Source organism: Vombatus ursinus, unplaced genomic scaffold (assembly GCF_900497805.2).
Source record: "Vombatus ursinus unplaced genomic scaffold, bare-nosed wombat genome assembly UNPS02014772.1, whole genome shotgun sequence".
In the NCBI taxonomy this organism is placed as follows: Eukaryota; Metazoa; Chordata; class Mammalia; order Diprotodontia; family Vombatidae; genus Vombatus; species Vombatus ursinus.
The window spans coordinates 18454551-18467291 of NW_020954550.1; positions in this window are offsets into that span (position 1 = coordinate 18454551).

Below are 12741 nucleotides of genomic sequence, written 5' to 3' on the forward strand. Positions count from 1 at the left end.
TATGACTCAGTTTTCACTGTTTCACGTTGACTGCCACAGTCTTTATTTGTGAGAATGCAGTGCATCTCTCTTCCTTCTCTTCCCCATTAGCTCTTATAAAATAGCCAACATCTATACAGCACTTATTATATGCTCTTTGTTGTTGTTTAGTCATTTCAGTTGTGTGACCCTGAACTCTTGGTGACCTTATTTGGGGTTTTCTTGGCAAAGATACTGGAATGGCTTGCCATTTCCTTCTCCAACTCATTTTACAGATGAAGAAATGAAGCAAGCAGGATTAAGTGACTAGCTCAGGGTCACAGAGCTAGTAAGTATCTAAGGTTAGGTTTGAACTCAGGAAAATGAGTCTTCCTGACTCCAGGCCCAGTACTCTATCCACTGTGCCACCTAGCTGCCCTGGCATTATGTGAAAGGCACTGTGCTAAGTGCTCTATAATTATTATTTCATCTGGTCTTCACAACAACTTTGAGAGGGAGATGCTATCATTAATCTCATTTTATAGGAGCAGATAGAGATTAAGTGACTTGTACAGGGTCACACAACTACTAAGTGTTAGAGTACCCATTTGAACTCAGGTCTTCTTAACTGCAGGCCCAGCACTACACCATTGATGCAGGATATTAATGGCTGCAAGTTATCAGCCTTGGTGCTTCAATCCTTCCCACTCCAAGATTTTCCTCTGAAGTCACTGGGGCATCTTGTCATGTAAGCTAGAGAGGATCACGGAAATATTGTCACAATAAACAAAGAGGAATTTAAGATGCATAATGGGCTATAAATAACTGCTGAGACTGAAAGACTCAAGAGCTTTTTCCCCAGCTCGGTCAATGGCTCACTATTTGGCATTGACCGAAGAGAGCAGTTAGTACATTAGTTAAGACAATGTTTAAGATGACAACCTTTCAAGAAGAAAAACTAAAGCTTGTCGCATCTGTGCTGGCTCATCCTTTACATGGAAATGCTATTCCCCCTTATTCATCTCAGAAATATCATGGGCATTAAATTGAAAAAGAAAAAAATTAAGGATTATAGTTGCTCCAGAATGAGTGCTATATAAATTCATGGCATAATCATGCCATTTTGCTGTTTTTTTTTCTAGTTGGCATTTACAAGACATTTTATTTTTCTCAGCAGAGAGCACCAAAATGGCTTTTAGTAGCACAACTGTCTTTCCCAACAGAGATTGAATAGATCTAGTATTGTGTTCTCCACCTTGGGGTTGGGGCAACAGCAACACAGGAGGCAAAAGGACTTACTTACTGAAGGTCAGACAGCAAGTGAGTGACTACATCACTCCTGGAGATCCTAGATCTGTATTCTTAATCTGTGAAATCACCGAGTCATTTATTTACTCACAAATAAATATATTGTTAATAATTAACAATAGTCACATGCCCTGAAAATGTCAAGGGGTTTTCCTGCTTCATCAGATGCTTTCCATATGAAGCAATGGCAATAGACTAGGGTTAGGAGGAGAGTGATTGTCTGAAAACTGGTACCAGCCAACACTCACTTCAGTTCTGCGTGATTTTGATAAGTTTTACACAAGATGAAAACATGCTCTTAGTGCTGGTGACATCAGACCTTTGCAGCCCAGCTGCAGGTTCAGTATTGTTTATAATTTCAATGCATTTCAATGAATACTAAAATATATTTCCTTTTTGCTGAGGTTGAGGAAGATGGTGAGTGACAATGTTGGTTTTTCTCCAACTTTGCCAACCCTAGTCCCACAAATCTCTCTGGGTTCTCTTTAGATTGCTTGATAAATGGTGTGTGTGTGTGTGTGTGTGTGTGTGTGTGTGTGTGTGTGTTTGTGTGTGTGTGTGTAAGGAAGGGAAACAGGAATTCCTTTCGGAAGGGCGACAATTAATCTTCACCCGCCACATACTAGCTTAAGGCAGATGTTCGTGGCAGAAACCTGCTCATGTATAGCATAAAACCTTGGTTGCCAGACTAGATCACATTCCTTTTGAATTTAGTTGTAAAATACTGATCCTATTTTAAAAGAAGAAAAATAATTTAAACAATGAAATTTCCCAGAAAATAACTAAAGAAAAGAGACCAAATGTATTACTTGTTCTAAGTGTTTTTTTTTCCCCAAACATGTTGGTCCATAACTACAAGATTCGCTGCTAAAAATCTCCTGGAATAGTCATCAAAATATTGCTTGAAGTCACTTAAGATTAATGTGAGCTTATTCTATATAACATACATATTCACATCCATTTAAATGATGGATTTTGAGTTGAATGAGGTCTTAGAAGTTTATTAACCTAGACCTTGGACATCACATTCTTTATTTAACAGATGAGAAAACTGAAGCTCATGGAGGTGACTCTTGGCTAAAATGTACCTGACCCAGGACATGAACCCAAGCCTTCTGATTCCCAGTACAGGTAACCATATTTAAATGGCAAATTGATAGAGTGACTTTCCGGTCTTACTCAAAATGTCAAATCCTTCTAACAAAATCCTATTTATACAGCAAAAGTTAGCTGGTGTGGTTTATAAAGGTAGGGACAAGTTTTATTTCAAGAACACTAGCACAATTTTGTACAGATAATTCACATTTAAGATTTAGAAAGTATTTTGAGCTAAATAAATGAATACATCACATTTAAGATTTATAAGGTTTATAAGGTACTTTGGCCCTGCCAGCCCTGTGGGCAAAGCAGTGCAAAAATTGTTTTCATTATCTTACAGATGAGGAAGCTTAGAAAGGTGAAGTAAATTGTCCAGGTCAAACATGAAAGAAGCATCAGACTCTGGATTTGAACATAGATCTCTCCTGACTTCAAGTTCAGATTCTTTCCACCAAGCCACACTACCTCCCATTTGTTGAGACTAATTTTTCCTGTCGTATCTGATTCTTTGTGACCCCATCTTGGGTTTTCTTAACAAAGATACTGGAGTGATTTGCCACTTTCTTCTCCAGCACATTTTACGAACAAGGAAATTGAGACGAAGAGGGACAAGTGATTTGTCCAGGGTCACACAGCTGATAAGTGTCTGAACCCAGATTTGAACTCAGAAAGATGAGTCTTCTTGACTCCAGGCCTAGCATTCTATCCACTGTGCCACCTAACTACTTGTTCCTCTCACTTTTCCTCAGCATTTAGGAGGAGTCTGTATGACATTCAACTGCTCTGGTATTTAACTCATTGAAGAGAATCTATCACAAATTTATCAGAATAGTTGGAGTGATTTTTATTGTTGTTGCCTGGAAGACAGAGAGAAATGTGTTTTTGTCTTTGATATTCTTAGGGAGAAAGACTTTTTAGTTCATTAGATGGTTGTATGGTTGTTAAATGAAACACAAAATTCATATTCTAGGTTTGCATTTTTAAATGATACAATCTTTTGAGTCTTGTGGTATTTGTGGTACTGTATTCTGAAGGGTTCCATTTCTGACTTGCTCTAAGTATAGTGTAACAATCATCAGGGGCTGAATGGACATTTACAGAAAGTTACAGAAAGAACATCATTATGCTTAACCCTATTAGAAATGCCAGCTTAGCTCCATAGTCAATATCTTAAATATATTTAAGTATTTACTTAATAAAGTACATTATCTGCTTAGGTCTTTTTTATGGGACTAAAGATATTTTGATGCAGGATATATTTCCACATGTTTATTATTTAATAACCTACATAAATGTAATTATGTTTTATCCAGAAAAATTCCTTTCTGGAAGTAGTACTTCCAAATCAGCAATTCTTAGTGTTTAGTTCATGGTCTTTGGGCATCCCTGAGATCCTTTCGGGGGCTCCACGAGGTCAAAACTACTTTCATAAGGATGCAAAGATGTTTTTTGCCTATTAAAATATTCCACCCTTTTCCACCTACATATCTATATGTCTGTATTTTCTTGAACCAAAACAATATATCACAACAGATTGTATGCAGAAGCAGATATGAGAATCCAACCATCTTTTATTAAGCTAGACACTAAAGAGATTTGCAAAAATATGTAAAATAATGACTAATTTCTCATTTTATAAACCTCCATCTCCACCCCTCCCCAAAGAAATTTTCCTTATTTTTTCCCTATTAAGTTTTTCTGATGTACCTTTCCTTTTCTTTCTTTCTTTGTTTCTTTCTTCCTTTCTTTCTTTCTCACTAATACTTCCCAGTGCACATCTCAATAGAATCCTCCATTGTAGCAAGTATAATCAAGTAAAATAATGAGACATATGTATGTGCCTTATAATATACCTCTTGTCTATCACTTTCTACAGAGACGGGGAAGTATGATTTACCAACACATCCCCTGAAGTCCAGTTGTTTACTACATTGGTCAGAGTCCTAAAATCCTTCATTGTCTTCCTTTACACAAGTGTGTAAGTTGTAAAAAGCAAATTTTATTCTTCTAGGTTAGCTTACTTCAGTCTGTATCAGTTCATACAAGTCTTTCTAGATTTCTCTGGATTTTTCATAGTCATCAATTCTTATGATAGAATTATATAATATTATATAAGTTATAATTATATCACATATATTTATATATCCAAATTGATTCAACCATTCCTTAATTGATGGATACTTATTTTTCTTCTAATTATTTGTTACTATAAACTGTACTACAACAGATATTTACTATAGTCCTTTTCTTTCTGTTTTTGACTTCCTCTGGATATATGCCTAGTAGGGGTATCATTGAGTCAAAGAGAATATATTGTTGAGTGAATTTTTAAAATTATAATTGCAAATTGTTTTTAAGACTGTTTGGAAAAATTCACAGCTCCACTAGAAATGCATTAGTGTGCCTGTCTTACTACAGCTTCTCCCATATTTACCATCTTTTCCTATATAATTTTTAGCCAATCTAATGATTTCCTTTGACACTTACCCCACACATCTACTCTATCATCTGTCACATTCTCTTAACTTACGGAAAAAGTACCTTCACTTCTTCATCACATGATCTCTCCTCCACCCTTTGCCATCTGATTTCTATTTTTTATTGAAGTCATTATTTCAAAGAGTGTCAGTGACTTCTTAATTGCCAAATTCACCATTATTCAATCTTTATTCTCCTTGACCTCTCTGTGTCATTCGATATTGTTGACCATCTGGTCCAACTGGATAGCCTCCTCCCTTGGGCAACAATCTGGCCAGTTGCTCTTCCGACTTCTTTAACAATGCCTTCTTTTATTCCTTTGCAAACTCCTTAACCTCTTCTTGTACCCTTAAGGGGGGAATATTCCCCAAAGTTTTGTACTTGAACTCTCTTCCCTTTATACTCTCTCAGCAACTTCATTTGATCATGTTATGTCAACTGCTTATTTTATGTAGTTGACTTTTAAATCTATGACTATATCCCTATCTGGTTTTCTGAGCTTCAGATCTCAGCATCATCAGCTGCCTGCAGAACATCTCCACCTATATATCTCATTGTCACCACAAACTCAAGATATCCCAAACAGAACTTTATTAATGTTCCCACTGTATCTACTCCTCCTTCTGACTTCCTTATTTCTGTCATCAATAGCATCCAGTTTCATATGTTTAAAATTTTATGGTTATCCTTGACTTTTGTTCTGTTTCATCTCTTATATCCAGTTGGTCACCAAGAATTGTCAAATAAATCTGCATAACATTTTTCATATTTGTTCCCTTCCCTACTTGTGCTACCAACTAGTACAGGCTGTCATGTTTCATCCCATGTAGGGCCAGTGCATGATGGTAATTAGGAAAGGTTAATCTTTGCCTGGAGCAGGGGAGAGCAGAGGAGGTGAGAGCAGATGTAATCCAGAGGTCAGGCCAGGCCAGTTACCAGAGTGACTACCAGGTACCAATAGCCACTTAACTAAAAAGAGTAGGAGAACCAGTACCAGACAGGGTGAAGAGCCAAAGGATTCCATTAAAGATTAGGGAGTCAAAAAGTAGGAAGTGTCAAAGGGTGGATTCCTCGTATGAACTTAGGCTACTTCCCAGCAGACTTGATTAATTATTTTTTAAAATAGTTGATATTTTTAATATTTATATATTTAAAATAATAGTATAATGCATATATTATTATTAACAATTTATTTTTAGTTATTATTTTATAATTTTTATTTACAGGTTTTAGGACCCAGTCTCATTACTTACCCATCTTTGATGAGTCTTGGTTGCATATATAGATTCTCTTTATTATACCAATGTTGTTCAGTTGCTTTTCAGCCATGTCTGACTCTTTGTGACCCACATTTGGGGTTTTCTTGGCAAAGAACCACTGGAGTGGTTTGCCATTTCCTTCTTCATCACATTTTATAGATGAGGAAACTGAGGCAAACAGGGTTAAGTGACTTGCCCAGTCAGCTACTAAGCCCACACAGCTACTAAGAGTCTAAGGTCAGATTTGAACTCACGGGAAGAATCTTCCTGATTCTAGGCCTGACATTCTGTGCACTAAGGCACACCCTACCTGCCTCTATTCTACAAACGCCTCCAACTACTAGATCTTCCTACCTCCACTTTCTTGTCTTTCCAATACATCCTTGATATCTCTGTCAAACTAAATTCTCTTCTGTTGAACTCTAGTTAAGTCACTTCTCAACTCAAAAATTTTCTGACTACCAAGTAGAGCTTTATCTGGAATTCGAGGTCCTCCATAATCTGGTTGCAGCTTACCTGTATTTCATATTCCTCTCCTCCATGTGTTGTAGCTGAACTGGACTAGTCTGTCCACTGAACTCAGCCTACACTCTCCTATGTCTGTACTCTGTGCTAACAATGTCTTTCCTTCCCTTCTTCACCTGTTAAATTACTAAACACCCTTTAAAGCTCAATGCAAATTCCATTTCCTTTATGAAGTTTTCCCTGACTCCTCCTATCAATAACAACTTTCTCTTTTAGATCTCACATAGTTGCCTTCTCTCTTTTTTTGGGACCTCTAATACATATCTTGTGATGCTGTGTATTATAGCCACATGCATTTTTGTCTTACTTCCCTTATTGGATTGTAAATTCCATGATATACAAATTCCATTTGTATCTTCCTCCAACATCTTGCAATATACACACACAGTGGGCAGTTTAAAAAAAATTGCTTCTTGAATTAAATTTGAAGATGAATGTTATTATCCCCTTGTGTTAGAAGAAACATTTCTCCCTTAATACACATAATAAATATACTTCCTTAATATACACAATAAATATGTGAACACACAAATGCCTTTTAAATCACCTCCTTTTTTCCTTCTTAGATTTGGTAGAGTGATGGAAGAGGAAATTCTATGATGCTGCAAGGAGAATAGGAGTTTAGAAGCAGTGTAATGAATAGAATGCTGGACTCAAAGCCAGAAAGACTTGTGTTCAAATCCCACTGCAGACATTTACCAGTTGTGTGGCCATGGACAAATCATTTAACTTTCTTGAGCCAGTTTCCTCATCTGTAAAATGGGGATAATAAGATCCATAGTTCCTTCTTAATAGGATTGTTGCCAGAGTCAAATGAGACAGTGGATATAGTCAGGGATATTGCTGTCTTTTCATTTTAGATGCATGTGCATCATCACCACCACCACCACCATCATCATCATAGCTAACATTTACACAGAGTTTTAAGTATTACAAATTGCTTTAATTTAATTTGATCCTTACAAAATCCCTATAAGGCAATATACATACAATAAACATATATTAAGTACCTTCTGTGTTCCAGGCACTTTGCTAAGTAAGCACTGGGAATACAGAGAAAGGCAAAAGTCAGTCCCTGCCCTCCAGGAGCTTACAGTCCAGAGGGAGACAACATACAAACAACTATGTACAAACAAGCTATGTGCAGGAGAACTAGGAAATAATTACCAGAAGGAAGACACTAAAATTAAGGAGGATTGAGAAAGGCTTCCTGTAGGGAGTGGGATTTTGGCTGGGACTTGGAGGTAGCCAAGGAATCCAGGAAGTAGAGATGAGAAGGTAGAACATTCCAGACACAAAAGATAGTCAGTGAAAATGACCAGAATTGGGAGATGGAGGATACTGTTTGAGGAACAGAAGATAATCATTCTGATTTTAGAGATAAACGAATTGAAGTTTAGCTAGATTGCACAGTCACAAAATTTTAGATTTGGAATAGACACTAGTGGCTATTTAATTCAAGCCATAACCAGAAATAATCTCCACTCTCATATACTCAATTAGTGATGTAGCCTTTACTCAAAGACCTCCAATGAGGGGGCAACTTGTTATCTCCCAAGGAAGCTCATTCCACTTTTGGAAATTCTAGTTGTTGGGATGTTAAGTGAGAAAAATGATGATTAATAACTAATGATTTAGGGAGATTCAGAGTTCCTCCTTTTCTCTAGCCTCATTTCTAGACCTCAGTCTCTGAAGGTTGAGCTAACCTTCTCCTCTCTGATCCCACCCAACCTTACAAGAAATATCTAGTCTAGGATGAACTCCATTCAATCAAGCTTGGGTGGAGACAGACACTTTTATCCAAATCACCCAACTCTGGGGCTGGTCTGGGTATAGAGATGTTCTCTCTTCCAAGGGTGACATACTGCCACTCTCAGGCCCTCACTGGAGTAAACCCAATTCTCTTTCTAAAGTCTGCCTTTCTCATTCGTTGTCAGCCAATCAGAGTTGATTATCAACCTAGGGAACACCTACTCTTCTAAGGGCATAATAACTGTGAGCCTGCTGCCATGAGGGCCTTTGGTCTAAGAGAGAGGCAGCCAAATAGCTACCCTTTTATTAAAATGCTGGCATTATTAAAAATAATTAAATTACCCAGAAATTATGTCTTAAAAAAATTACAAAAACTTAAATTGACCTTTTTGTGACTTATACACACTACTCCTAGTCCTGCCATCTGTGGCCAGAGCTTACTAGTTAAATCCTTCTTCCAAATGACAATCCTTCACACACTTGAGCACAGATATTATGTCCCTCCTGGGACTTCTCTTCTCTAAGCTAAACATTCTAATTTCATTTAACAGATCCTCAAAGGACATGGATGCTAGACCCATTGCTATCCTGATTGCTTTCTAGCTTCTCAATGTCCAGCTTCAATTGTAGTATCTAGAAATGGAAAAAAAATAGTTATATTTTGACCAGGGCAGACAAAAGGACCATCACCTCTTTATTCCTGGAAGCTTTGCTTCTCCAGGCAGCCTAAGATTGCATGACCTGCCCTATATCACACTTCTGACTCATATTGAGCTTGGAATTCACTGAAACCCCAAGATCTTCCAAAGACAAACTATTGTTTAACTGTACCTGCATAGTCATGCAGCTAGTAAGTGTCAGAGTCAGAATTTGAACTCAGCTCATTCTAGACTCCAAGTTCAGTGCTCTTTCTACCACATAAAGTTTCCTCATCTGTTTCCCTTTTCTAAGCTAATATGCAGGACCTCAACTTTGGTGCTGGACAGCTAGGTGACAGAGTGGATAGATTGTCAGTCCTGGAGTCAGGAAGACTCATCTTCCTGAGTTCAAATCTGGCTTCAGACACTTACTAGCTGTGTGACCCTGGGCAAGTCACTTAACCTTGTTTGCCTTGGTTTTTTCACATTTAAAGTGAGCTAGAGAAGGAAATGGCAAACCATTCTAGTATCTCTGCCAAGAAAAACCCCAAATGGTGTTGCAAAGAGTCAGACACAACTGAAAATGACTGAAATTGTTCTGTCTCTGTCTCTGTCTTTGTCTCTGTCTCTCTCTGTCTCTGTCTCTCTCTCTTTGCTCCACTCCCCACCCACTATTAGATTGTGAACTTACTGAGGTCTAGACTTGAGTCAGGTGTGTTTGAGGATCCACCAATTAAAGAAATCAATTATTACAACAGGGTTCTCCTCTTAAGTTTCTCCCTCTGTGTTAACCCTTGTTTTATATCCAGCATCTTATTATTGTCATATAATTTATTATTACAGATATATCCACCTTAATTTGCCTGATGGCAGAACATAATTTTACCTTTTTCTTTGTATCCAATGTATCCAACTATGAAGTTGTGAGTATAGTGGTGTCCTCTTATTTTAGAACCTACTGTATTCATGGAAAACTAATTAAAACCTGAGCCAACTTCCATCTATATGGAATTGATTCCCTCTGGGGAACCCAGAGGTCATCTTTGCTCTTCTGCTCACTCTTTGGTGGGTGGGGAGACTAAAGGGGAAATTGTTTGGAGAAACAGGCATCAGCAGGGATAGGAGCAGAGCCAAACACAGAACTCAGTTCCAGCAGAGGCCAAGGTGAGCAGGAAACAGGTTTCAGTTGTGACGTAGGGGAAGCTTGGTGGAGTTGCTGGGCTGGATCCTTTGACACGGGGCAGTAGAATTCCTGGATAAATACTGTTTGGCCCAATCTAATTTTGTTGGGTCATCATTATCCCTTGAAAAGCCTGCATGATACTGGCTTAAGCTTTATTTAAGTAAAGGCAAATAAGTAACTAGTTTAAATGGGCAGAGGAGCCTGGAATGAGCTGAAGAGTAATTAAAAGGAACTGTAGGATGTGGCCAGGTTAACAAAGGCTTTCCCTTCTTAATAGACTTTCATTCTAGCATTGCTGAAGTGATGTTTGCTGGAGCCAGCTTATCTGTGTCAGGAAGCACTGGGGAGCATCAGAGCCACAAGAATGCCTTTGAATTCTTCAGGGCTTTGGATCTTTTGGGATACTATAGTTTTGTCTTGGAGTGATTCTAGAATGGTGGCTTATAGAGGTTGAAAGCTGGAAGGGAACTTTAGAACTCATTTAATCCAATCCTTTCATTTTATTTCACAGCAATTTCCTATATTACTATACTATATGTATAAACATACACATATATGTATATGCATATACACACATACATACACACATATACATATGTGTGTTAGTACTATATATGTGTGTGTACACATAATTTTCTATAGTACTAGGCACTTGGAAGGTCTTCTCATTCCTTGTCTATTACTGATAGATACACTTCAGAAATATTGAGGAGCTAAAATGAATCTAAGGTAAAAAATGCTGGGTTTGGAGCCCCAAAGTTAAAGTTTCAACTCTGACATTCAGTAGCTATGTCACCATGGGAAAGTTATTTGACCTCTTTGAGTATCTGTTTTGTTATCTAAAAAATGGGGGTAGTAACCTTTCTAACCTTCAGTTTTCTCATCAATAAGACTGTTATTGTTCAGTTGTTTCAATCATGTCCAGCTCTTTTTTTCACCCCATTTGGGGTTTTCTTAGCAAAGATACTGGAGAGGTTTGCCATTTTCTTCTCCAGCTCATTTTACAGATAAGGAAAATGAGACAAATAGGATTAAGTGACTTGCCCAGGATCACACACTAGTAAGTATCTGAAGCCATATTTGAACTGAGGAAGATGTCTTCCTGACTCCAGGGCTGTTGCTTTATCCACTGTACCACTTAGCTACCCCAAAATGAGACTAATAGCACATATGCATTGTGAGAAAAACACTAGATAAGTGTGAATGATTATTGTTTATGCTATCCTTACTGGGACCAATGCATGAAGATTAGACAACTGCTTATGTAATGCAATCTAAAGGATGCCCTTAACACTCCTCTCCCATTAATACAACAACAACAACAACATTTGTCTGTTTACTCATGCCTGAATTTCACCATAGGATGTATTTCTTTAGCTAAAAGCCCTGATCTCTGTTAAGATGAAAATATTCCAGGGAAATGTCACTTATCAGCTATTTATACCTTAGAACAAATCTGGCAGTATATGATTGCAGATAGACAAATCTGAAAAGTGATAGGGGAAGAGGAAAGAAAGCACAAGGAAAGTCTTTTGGAGAAGAGAAAGGACTCTGCTAACTTGGTAAAAGGGAAAGGAACTGTACCATTACTCTGATAAAATCAGAAACCAGATCAAAGCTATAAACCAAAACAAAAGATTGTCTTCTTATGGATATAACTTGTATACATTATATCTCTTGCAGCCCAGGTCCTTCAAACATTCATCTCTGAAAGATGTTGTTATTTGTCCTTCGTTCCAGATGAGGGCCATGACATTAGGGCATCATATTTAAATGTAGGAGGGGATAATCAAGAGAACCCTCAGTCTATTTAACATCCCCCAGTCCACTTGATGAGATAGACCTTTGTCTCAAAGGGGTACCACCCATGATTGACAACTGAGGCTCAAGAGGATGGGTTTTTGTCTGGTGGAACCCCTCAGGTGAAGTCCCAAGCCTTGCCCTTTAGAGTGCCTCTCTAATTGTTCACTAAAGTGTCTTAGTAAAGTCCATAGGGCACCATATTTAATGGGTCCCTGAGTGCCATGTATCAAATTCCAGGAAGGAGCCAGGGCATACGTCCAGTTCTGAGGGAAGTGACTCTTTTAGACAAAAGTCTCCTACCTGTAATCTCATCGGTTAGACAGGGTAGGTTCTCCAGGTCACCTCTGCTACATAAATCAGAAGAAATCAAGCATATGCACATACAAATGCAGACACACACATACTTCAGTGTTAGGAACTGCTCAAAGCACAAAAACTTTGTATTAATTGTTGCTAGTAATAAGACAAGTACATTCAGGGATGTGCTGGAGCCAGCTGGAATGGACGCACAAAAGCCAATTGTTACATTTTCAGTGTCAGTATTGACACCTTAGAAATTGGCAAGCTCTACACAGCAGGGTCTGATTTATTATTCTCTTATTGTCTAGACTTAAGAAAGTGATGGAGAAAATGGTAATAATTCAGATTAAGCTTAAAAATGTGTCATGCCTCTTCCTTCCTTCCTTCCTTCTTTCTTTCTTTCTTTTTCTTTCTTTCTTTCTTTCTTTCTTTCTTTCTT